This window comes from Nothoprocta perdicaria, unplaced genomic scaffold (genome assembly GCF_003342845.1).
Source record: "Nothoprocta perdicaria isolate Ctin4 unplaced genomic scaffold, notPer1 scaffold_234, whole genome shotgun sequence".
In the NCBI taxonomy this organism is placed as follows: domain Eukaryota; kingdom Metazoa; phylum Chordata; class Aves; order Tinamiformes; family Tinamidae; genus Nothoprocta; species Nothoprocta perdicaria.
In genome coordinates, this window is record NW_020455460.1 from 635,672 (window position 1) to 643,951 (window position 8,280).

General features: G+C 54.6%; 1 long non-coding RNA gene across 1 annotated transcript in view; it reads left to right on the plus strand.

The window, feature by feature from the left end:
• LOC112947492 overlaps positions 1 to 2,685 on the plus strand; it is a 129,938-nt gene extending 127,253 nt beyond the window's left edge. The window contains exon 3 of the long non-coding RNA XR_003249417.1: positions 2,584 to 2,685. This is a non-coding gene — a long non-coding RNA (uncharacterized LOC112947492). The remainder of the gene's footprint in view (positions 1 to 2,583) is intronic.
• Positions 2,686 to 8,280: the final 5,595 nt, after the last annotated feature.

Sequence of the window (8,280 nt, forward strand, 5' to 3'; positions counted from 1 at the left end):
CCGCAGCCCGGGCTACTTCTCCTGCCGCTATCAATGGCCACAATGAGGCTACTCGTCCTTTCAATTACGCTGCAGAGAATCCCTTAATCTCTTTAAGTAGCTCCCCTAGTCTCATCTCCTCATTCTCGTTACCTCTGCTAGCATCTAGAGCCCCATCCTAATCTGGGGTTGAAAGTAAGAAGGGTTTTATTTATTTATTTATTTGACATTGATTCTGTTTGGGCTTGTTGTATGTCCGAGGAAGCCATCAAAAAAGGATCATGTTCTGTAACCCTTTGGGTGAGGGTTGTTTCTCGGCATCCTGGCACTCGTCAGTGCACAAAAGCCACGCGGAGAGGTCAGAGAGCAACACGAGAGGCGTTTGCAAAGAGCGTTCTGCCCTTTTGCTGTTGCCAAAGTGACTTCTGGTCCTTGCTCTCTGCAGAGCAAAGCTGCTGCTGTGGTCAAGGGGAGGGTTGCCTTGGACTAGATGAAGGCAGTGGTGGCTCTAAGCAGGTGGTCAAGCGCCTTGTTGGCCTGCGGACGCGGCTCGTCCTGCAGGACGCGCTGGTTGTCCCTTCTGGACCGGCTGCGCCGCCGCTTCCCGCGGTCGGGACTAGCGCTGATAACTCTGGCCAGGCTGGAGCACGGGCAGGAAACCCGGCCGCTTCAAACGGCAGGGCCGGATCCCAGCAGCATCGATTAAGCGGGAAACTCTTTTCCCCGCATTTTTATTGATTCTCAATATTGTACAGAACCTAGTCATGTAAAGCAATAACACGGAAAAAGACAAAATCATTGAAAAACAGTTACAGATCAAATGCCCTGTTCTTGAAGTCAAACTCCGCACCCCGCCTGCTCTCCCTTGCTGCCGCGCGCTGGTTGCGGACACGTTTCCAGGCACAGAGGAGGTGGGGAAGGTGCGCGTCCCGCTCGGCGCTGGATGTGCCTGTGGCTCTCACATCCGCATCGAGCTCGGGCGAGGTGAGGACGAGGGATCCGTTCCTCGCTGTCGCTTTCCCACCTTGCTTCCCGGGATGCCTGCAGCGCTCCCTGCACCAGGCTGCCCGGCTCCTCTGTGCGTTCCCAGCGTGGGAGGCTTTGACTCCCTGTTCCCCAGCACCAGGGGGATTCCTCCCATCCACAGCAGAATACCAAAGGAAAGATTTCTTTCTCCTTTCGTCTAATCTGTCGGGAGATGGAGGAATATGATCTTCTGCGACTAATCTGCTAGCGGCAGAAGGATTGTCGTCTCGTCTCCAGGGTCATTCCAGAGACAGAGCGACTTTATTCTCTAACTCTCAGCTAAAATCTGAATAATTAATCTGATAATATAGCTAGAATGAGAAGTTTTAGCTTTCTGTTTCTCTGCTGTTCCTCAGAGATCCCCCAGTCATGGGGCTGGTGCCCTGTGTGCAAGAACCACAGACTTGGGGCTTCATCCTCCTCTCCCACTCAACCAAGCGGCACCAATATCAAGTTGTTCCCCCAAAAATCCTATTTGCTAAATCATGTAAAAATCTGCTTTCTTGTGTGAGAAGGGAACTTCTCACCGTCTGTAATGACTTGAGGTTGCAGAAATCCTTGTGCTTTGGTTACGTGGCTCCCGTGTTTGTGGAGGGCCGGGTGCAGGGAATGCCGCAGGGACTTCTTGATCGCTTTCCTGGGCGGCAGCTCCTTCCCAAGTAGTGACGTTGAAGTCACTAGGAGGGAGTTTCTAGGAGGGACCTGGAGTTGTGTAGTCTCTCCCACTCCCTGAATTCTGTGGGATTTTTCGGGAACTCTTCTCAGCTGGTTCAGATTTGACTCTGCCCCAAACCTGGTGTGTAAGCGCTGCTCGGCGTGCAGAGGCCTGGCTCCTGCCTGGTCTGAGCCCTTTCTTCCCTCTCTTCTCATGAGAAGATTGATCCTTCTTATCCTGTGACCCTTTAGTTTCCCAAAGAACCTTTGGTGCAAGATGTTCTTCACAGCTTCTAGAAAATCTGCTGCCCCGTGTCACACCAAATTGCCCGTATTCAGAGCTGTTGTCTCTGGCAGAGAACTGGGATTTATAGGTACAAGTTCATCCCTGGGCTCTCCCCATCGTGCCCTGTTTATTCGTGTCTGCTAATTCATATTTTACTTCACAGTTTTCTACCCTTTTGTCTGTTGTGTAAGTCTGACCTGTGGTCTGTAATGCCCAGGATTGCTGGTAAAGCCCTTTCTAGAGAGTTGTACTTCCAGTCCTCTGGTACCAATAAAGAAAGGACGCTCAGCAGTTTCCTACTTGAGCTCATTTAAACCTCCAGAGGGAACAGTGTTGGTGTCTGGTGACTTGTTACACTGGTGCAGGGACCTCCCCAGCCTCATCCGTGGTGAACATCAGTTCCAGGAGTTAATTTAATTCTGCATCTCCATCGTTCTCCGCCGTGCGCTGGTCCCCTGCAAGCGTTGCCCGGCGAGGGCGGCCTCCTGCCCGGGCTTGGCAAAGTCGGGCTCAGCTGAATTGGAACCAACGCAGCTAGAAGAATATTTGTTCTGTGCTCTGGGCTGCCTTCTGGTTCTCTCGGTGTGCTATCCCATGTTTTTCAGGCTTCTTTACATGCTTTGTGTTTCTCATTGCAGGCGGTATTCCGGAGAAGTGGCACCAAGTTCTTCCAGTCTGAGTAAGAGCCGACGTCCCGCTTCGCTCACTGGTACTGGATCTTGCCCCAGAACCGTTGCATTTCCGTACTGAGGTAGGGAGATCTTCTCTGACCTCATTGTCTTAAGCCTTGTAAGGGTGATTTTTGTGTGCCCTCCTGGGATGTGTAGTGTAAATGGCATGGATTAAACGCGGTATGAGACGTGGAATGCAGCCATGCGGTTTCCGGGCGGAGGTTGGCGAGGTCTCCGTGCTGTTTATCCTGCGCCGCTGTGCTGAGCAGCCGGATTTGCCGGCTGTTCCCCGTGACGGGTGCGATGCCGTCCACAGAGCCTTTCCTGGCCCTTGCCTTGCTGGTTGTCGTCTCTGGGCCGGCAGCGTTCGCTCGTGGTGCTCGGGACGGAGCACGTGAGGGGAATGGAAGGAGTTTGCACCGCCGCGTCCTGCGGAGCGTGGGCCTGGCCAGGGTTTGGGCTTGGCGCTCGGGGCGGGCTCCGAGCAGCCGCGCGGGCTCCACCGCTTCCCTGCTGCTCGTGACCCTGCCCGATGGTTTCTGGCGCTGGAGAACAGCCGAGCGGGTCGAGTCTGTGGCTTCATGTCCTTGGCAGGAAACCGGCCCTCAAACTTCTGTCAAACAGGCCTAGGGAGGAGGAGGAGAAAATAGCAACTCCAGACCCGCCCGATTTACACGTGCAGTGCTGAAATCGAGTCAGATTCGCAGGGTCTGTTTCTCAGTTGCTCAATTTCCAGAGATCATGAGAGGTGATGTGCTGGCAGGAAAAATAGCCTGCAAATACAGTGAAAACAAACTCCTAACTTGGCCTGAAGAGTCTCTGAACCTTCTCCACTAGACTGGGCTCTGGAAAGCGCCACTACCCCAGGACCCCCATTGCCCCCCCTACTCGTGTCATGATCTAATTCAAAATTCAGTTTTGTTCAACTGTAAATCACTTGTGTTAAAGTGCCTGTTTTTGATATATCTGAGTATCTCGAGGCATTATACTGTCACTCTTAGTATTTGGGGTACTACATAATAACTAAGTATCTTTGTGTAACACTAATAACAGCAGAAAAAATAATGGTAGGCTCCATGAAATACAATTCGGTGTCCTGCATTTACCTAGATGAAAAGCTGAAAGGTGTAAGTCTGGAGCTGCTTTTTTTATTTTTATTTTATTTTCCCCTTTATTTATTTTTTTTTCATCCTTTCAGGAAGCTTTCTTGTTGCTTTCTTCATACATTTTTGTCTGAAGTATTTTGTTTACAACATATGTATGCACTTCAGTTTCTTGAGAATCATCAGACTTAGAAATTAAATGGAAACCTTGGGAAATTCTCTGATGGGCAAAGACATTTAATAGCTTAGAGGAGCCTGAGCAGAGCGTCTGCTTTTTCCCTGTTTAGCCGGGAAACTTTTGGAGGCCCTTGTGTCCTGTTGCATGAGCTGTGCGATGCTCTGCAAGTGCCGTAAGCCAAGTCCGGGGCTTGGCAGGAAGAATTCCCATCGAATTCCCACCTCCGCCAAGCTGGAAGCAGCATTTTTGGCTTCAATTTGAGGCTGAGACAGCAAATTTAATGAAACAGTGGAAGAAGAGGAAGGCAAGCAGAAGGTGAGAGGGAGAGGAGGAAGGTAAAGGAGGGTTGGGAAATGCTGGTCTTATCTCCTGCTGTTGTATCTTGGCTGATTCTGTTGTGTTGTGGATTGTTTGTCTTCTTTAAAAGCATTGGCTGTATACAAATGAAAGCAGCAGCTATCCTGGAGGTCGCAGGCATCACCCTGTGTTTTTGTTCTATCGAGTTTTCTGTTTCCCATCCTGGTTAGTTACTGGCTACGCTGTGACCTGCGCTGGGAACTGTAGTGCACACTGATTCACGTAGGATTTAGTTGGAAAAGCAGCTACATTTCAAGCCCGGGAGATCAGTGGTCCATTGTGTGTGTAGCTGGTGAGCCGGGTGTGTAGTCACCGCCCCGGCTCCGCGTCGCCGGCCTCCGCAGCGGGCAGGGTTTAAGCCGTGCCTCAGGAGGGAGGAGAACCCAGTGGGATGGTAGAACGGGAAATGGGATAAAGCACAAGGTGCACTGGAGGGGGTGGTCGGGCCCACGCGGTAGCCTTGCCTCATGTCCAGTCCTGCAGAGCAACAGATTGAGCAAGATCGCCCGTCTCCGGGTTTCAGTGCCCTGTTTGGTGTTACAGCATAAAGGGAACTTACATGGAATCCAGGAACAAGGGGACCTGGGGAGCCAGCTCAGCAGGAGGTGGCTGTGGGTGAATGCAGGGAAGCAGAGGACAGGCTTGCGCTGGGAATCTCTGGAAACCGTTGTGGGGGCAGTCTGATCACTGCTTGTGTGGTGCGGGACCGCGCTGGGCTGCCCGACCTCGGAGCTTCCTCCCGCTGTGGGGCCGGAATGAGGGGCAAAGGGCCTAAACTAAGGATGGGCGCTGCAGGTGCCGCACGAGCCGCGCTTGCGTCGAGCACCAGCCGCTCTGCGGGTGCAACTGGGCCCAGCACGGCCCAGCCACGAGGGCCTGCTGGGAGCCCTGCGCTGTGGGCAAGTTCTGTGACTTCCTTGGAGCAAACACTGAATAGTTAGAGAAGAAGAATATGCGTAAGAGAAGTACAGCTAAATGTTTGCATGAAAATGGGCTTTATTAGGTGAATTGTAACTTTTGAAACTTGTCCTTTAAGCAAACTCAGTAAAGTGTTACAATTTCAGGGTTATTTTATGAAAAAAACAAGATAATGTGAGGCTCAGGGAAAGAGGGGGCCGGGCTTGCTCGCAGCTGCAGCAAGGACAAGACCACGCAGAACCTGGGAGCGGAGCAGGGCTCGCTCCCTTCACCTAGAAAACGGGCCTCGTTTGCTCCGCGCCTCGCTCACGGTTCCCTTTGCGTCTCAAACAGACGGGTTATCGAGTTCAGGGCCATGAATTCAGGCCCAAGTGGGGAGGGCAGTGCCATGGTTCATGTTTCTGCTGCATTGGTCAGAGTTTATTAATTAGCGTTATTGCCGTCACCTGCTCATGGACGGGTAGGTGGTTCCGCAGCGAGCGCGGAGGCGGCGGGTGCGGGAGCGGCGCGGCGGTCCCGGGCGCGGGACGCTGCTCCTGCCCCTTCTAGAGCCGGGAGCCTCAGCCCGGCAGCGCCAGGACCGTGTTCCCAAGGGGGACGGTCCGTGCCGGGACATGTGAGGGACATTCCTGTGTGAGTGCAAGAACAGGCGTTTCCGAGCATCACAGAGGTGCCTCCAGAAACGGGGGTGAAAAAACAGTTGTATTTTAGTGGCTTCAAAACTCTGGTCCCACTCATAAGTGGCCCAGTGGGCCACCATAGGGCCATAGCAGGCAGCAATGTTCTTATTATTTTGCAATGTTTTCAATTAAAAGATTGATAGTAAGGGTTCACTGGAGTTGAGGATCAATTTGGAGGACTCGTAATGGTTTAAGTTTGTTTATCCGTTTGTTAAGACAATTGCAACAGCGTTGAGTGAGGTTATCCAGCATGTCCTCACTGTGTGTAAGTTAGAGAGTTGTTCTTGAACACATTAGCTGTTCAGCATGCAGGAAGACATGGGCACAGGGCAGGTATTCAAATGAACAGGAGGTTTTCTTCCACTTCCTGCTACAGATTAAATATTTAACTGATCCATCTTTGAAACATTTAAGCTGTGGCCTCCTGGCTGGCGCAGCTGAGCCCGGCTACATGGAAAGGGGTGCAAACACATCACAAATGGGTCAGAATGCCCGGATCCCTCCTCCCGCCAGCCCTGCTCGCGGCAGAAAGCGAAAGGCAGCGGCTCTGGAGCCCCGCGGTGCCTGTGGCGGTGCAGGGCCCGTGGTGCCGCGCTTGGCCGCGTCCAGGGAACACAGCTCCTGTGCCAGGACTCCCGTCCGTCCTTGCCGCACGCAGAGCATGTGCATCCCGCGTAATTGTCTTTCAGATTTCCACTATTGGATAGTTCCTTATGAAAAGACCATGCAGGGATCTAGTGCTTTTATTCTCCACCAAAATATGGCATTTGGGGGGGACATACTAGTTGCTGCAGAATAACATGTTTTAAAAGCAAGGCGCAGGCAGAGCCGCTGGGCATGAGGCAGCCGGGACAGGTGGCGCGGGGCGGGCGCCGGGATGTGCTGCGGCTGCTGAGACACAGGGTGGGCGCCGGGACGCAGGTGGGTGCCGAGGTGCACTGCAGCTCCTGCCCGCGCTGCCCTGGCGGGGCTCCTGTTGCGGAACCGCAGGGCTGCAGTGGATGAACCCAGCCTACTGACAGAACTTAGTCCGCAGGCGCCTGGGCTCGGCCCGCAGCAGCAGCGTGGACGGTAGCGCTGCTGGCAGCTGCAGCAATTAAGACGTCTCCTTTTGGGCAAGTGCGGACGTTTCTGCGGAGCCTTTGTGGAGGCGACACGCGCGGCCCCGTGTGCAGCGCTGCGACGGGCGCCTTGGCGCCGTGACGGGCACCGCGCCCGCCACCCCAGCCTGCCCGAGGGCCTTTCTTCTGGTCCCAGGGCCGTAAATCCCCTCTTTTTATCCTCAACACGCTTTAAATAGCTCATTTGTTTTCATGATAGGTTTTTGCACCCCACCTTTATTTCTTGCTAATGAATTTCTAGGGTCTAATTGCGAAACAAAAGCTTAAATGGGAGCATAAAAAGGGAGGTGACAAAGGCCGGGACTGAATGGCGGGCAGGGAGATGGCCGTGCTTGCCGCCGCGTTGACATGGCTGGGTTAGTTATGCTAATGCGCCGCCTTAGCATGCGGCTCAGGTCTGCGCCGCGCTCGCAGCCCGCTCCGCTCCCCGCCGCCGCGCGCCCCGCGGCTGCCGCCGGCGCCAGGAGGCAGACGGAGCAGCGTGGAGCTGTGCGGAGCAGCGTGGAGCGGAGCAGAGCAATGCGGAGCAGAGCGGCCGCGCGCTGCGCCCGTGTCCCGCGCCGCCTCCCGAGAGCCGCGCACCACCGCAGCGTGCGGCTGCCGCCGGCCCCCCAGCGCAGCGCCTAGCGCAGCGCGAGTGGAAGAGAGGGCTCTCACATCCAAAACAAAGGAATGGCGTTTCGTAGCGCACGTGCACCACAGCAGTCCTGAGACACCTCCAGCTTCCCCCGTCCTCTTGCCCACCCAAGCTCAGAGAGAACAGGCACGTTGCCCACAGCCCGCTCGTCCTGGATGCCCCAGCTAGGTGGGGAGTGGAGCTCTTGCCCGTCTCCAAGTGGTCACCCGTCCTCTGTGCCGGGCACCTTCCACTCCCCCAGCAGCAGCGAGGGCTTCAAATCCCTGGGGCGAGGAAGGGAATTGCCTGCGGGGCTGCTGGCCCTGGGCACGTCCGTGCCCGGCTCACCTGCTCCGGCTCCCCTGCCTTTGTGTTTGTAACGTCACCGCAGTCCTGGAGCGACGCATGGAGAACCCGCAGCTCCTGCTGCGCTCAGAGCCTCTCACAAGTTGCCTTTCCAGAGCCCGGCTCGGATGTGGGTAGAAAGGAGTCTCCATACGACAAATAACTAGACAAAGCTGTTTAACCTCTGATTATAGCGCAGCTCCATAGTCCTCCGTTGTATCATCCCCTGAGTGAACTGCTCCTTTACGTTCTCCCTGCTGGTGCCAAGCGTATTCCATCGGCAGTGAGAAAGCCCTGGGAAATTCCTCCCGGGTCCCCGACAGAACAGTCGGCGCTTTCTGCAGAG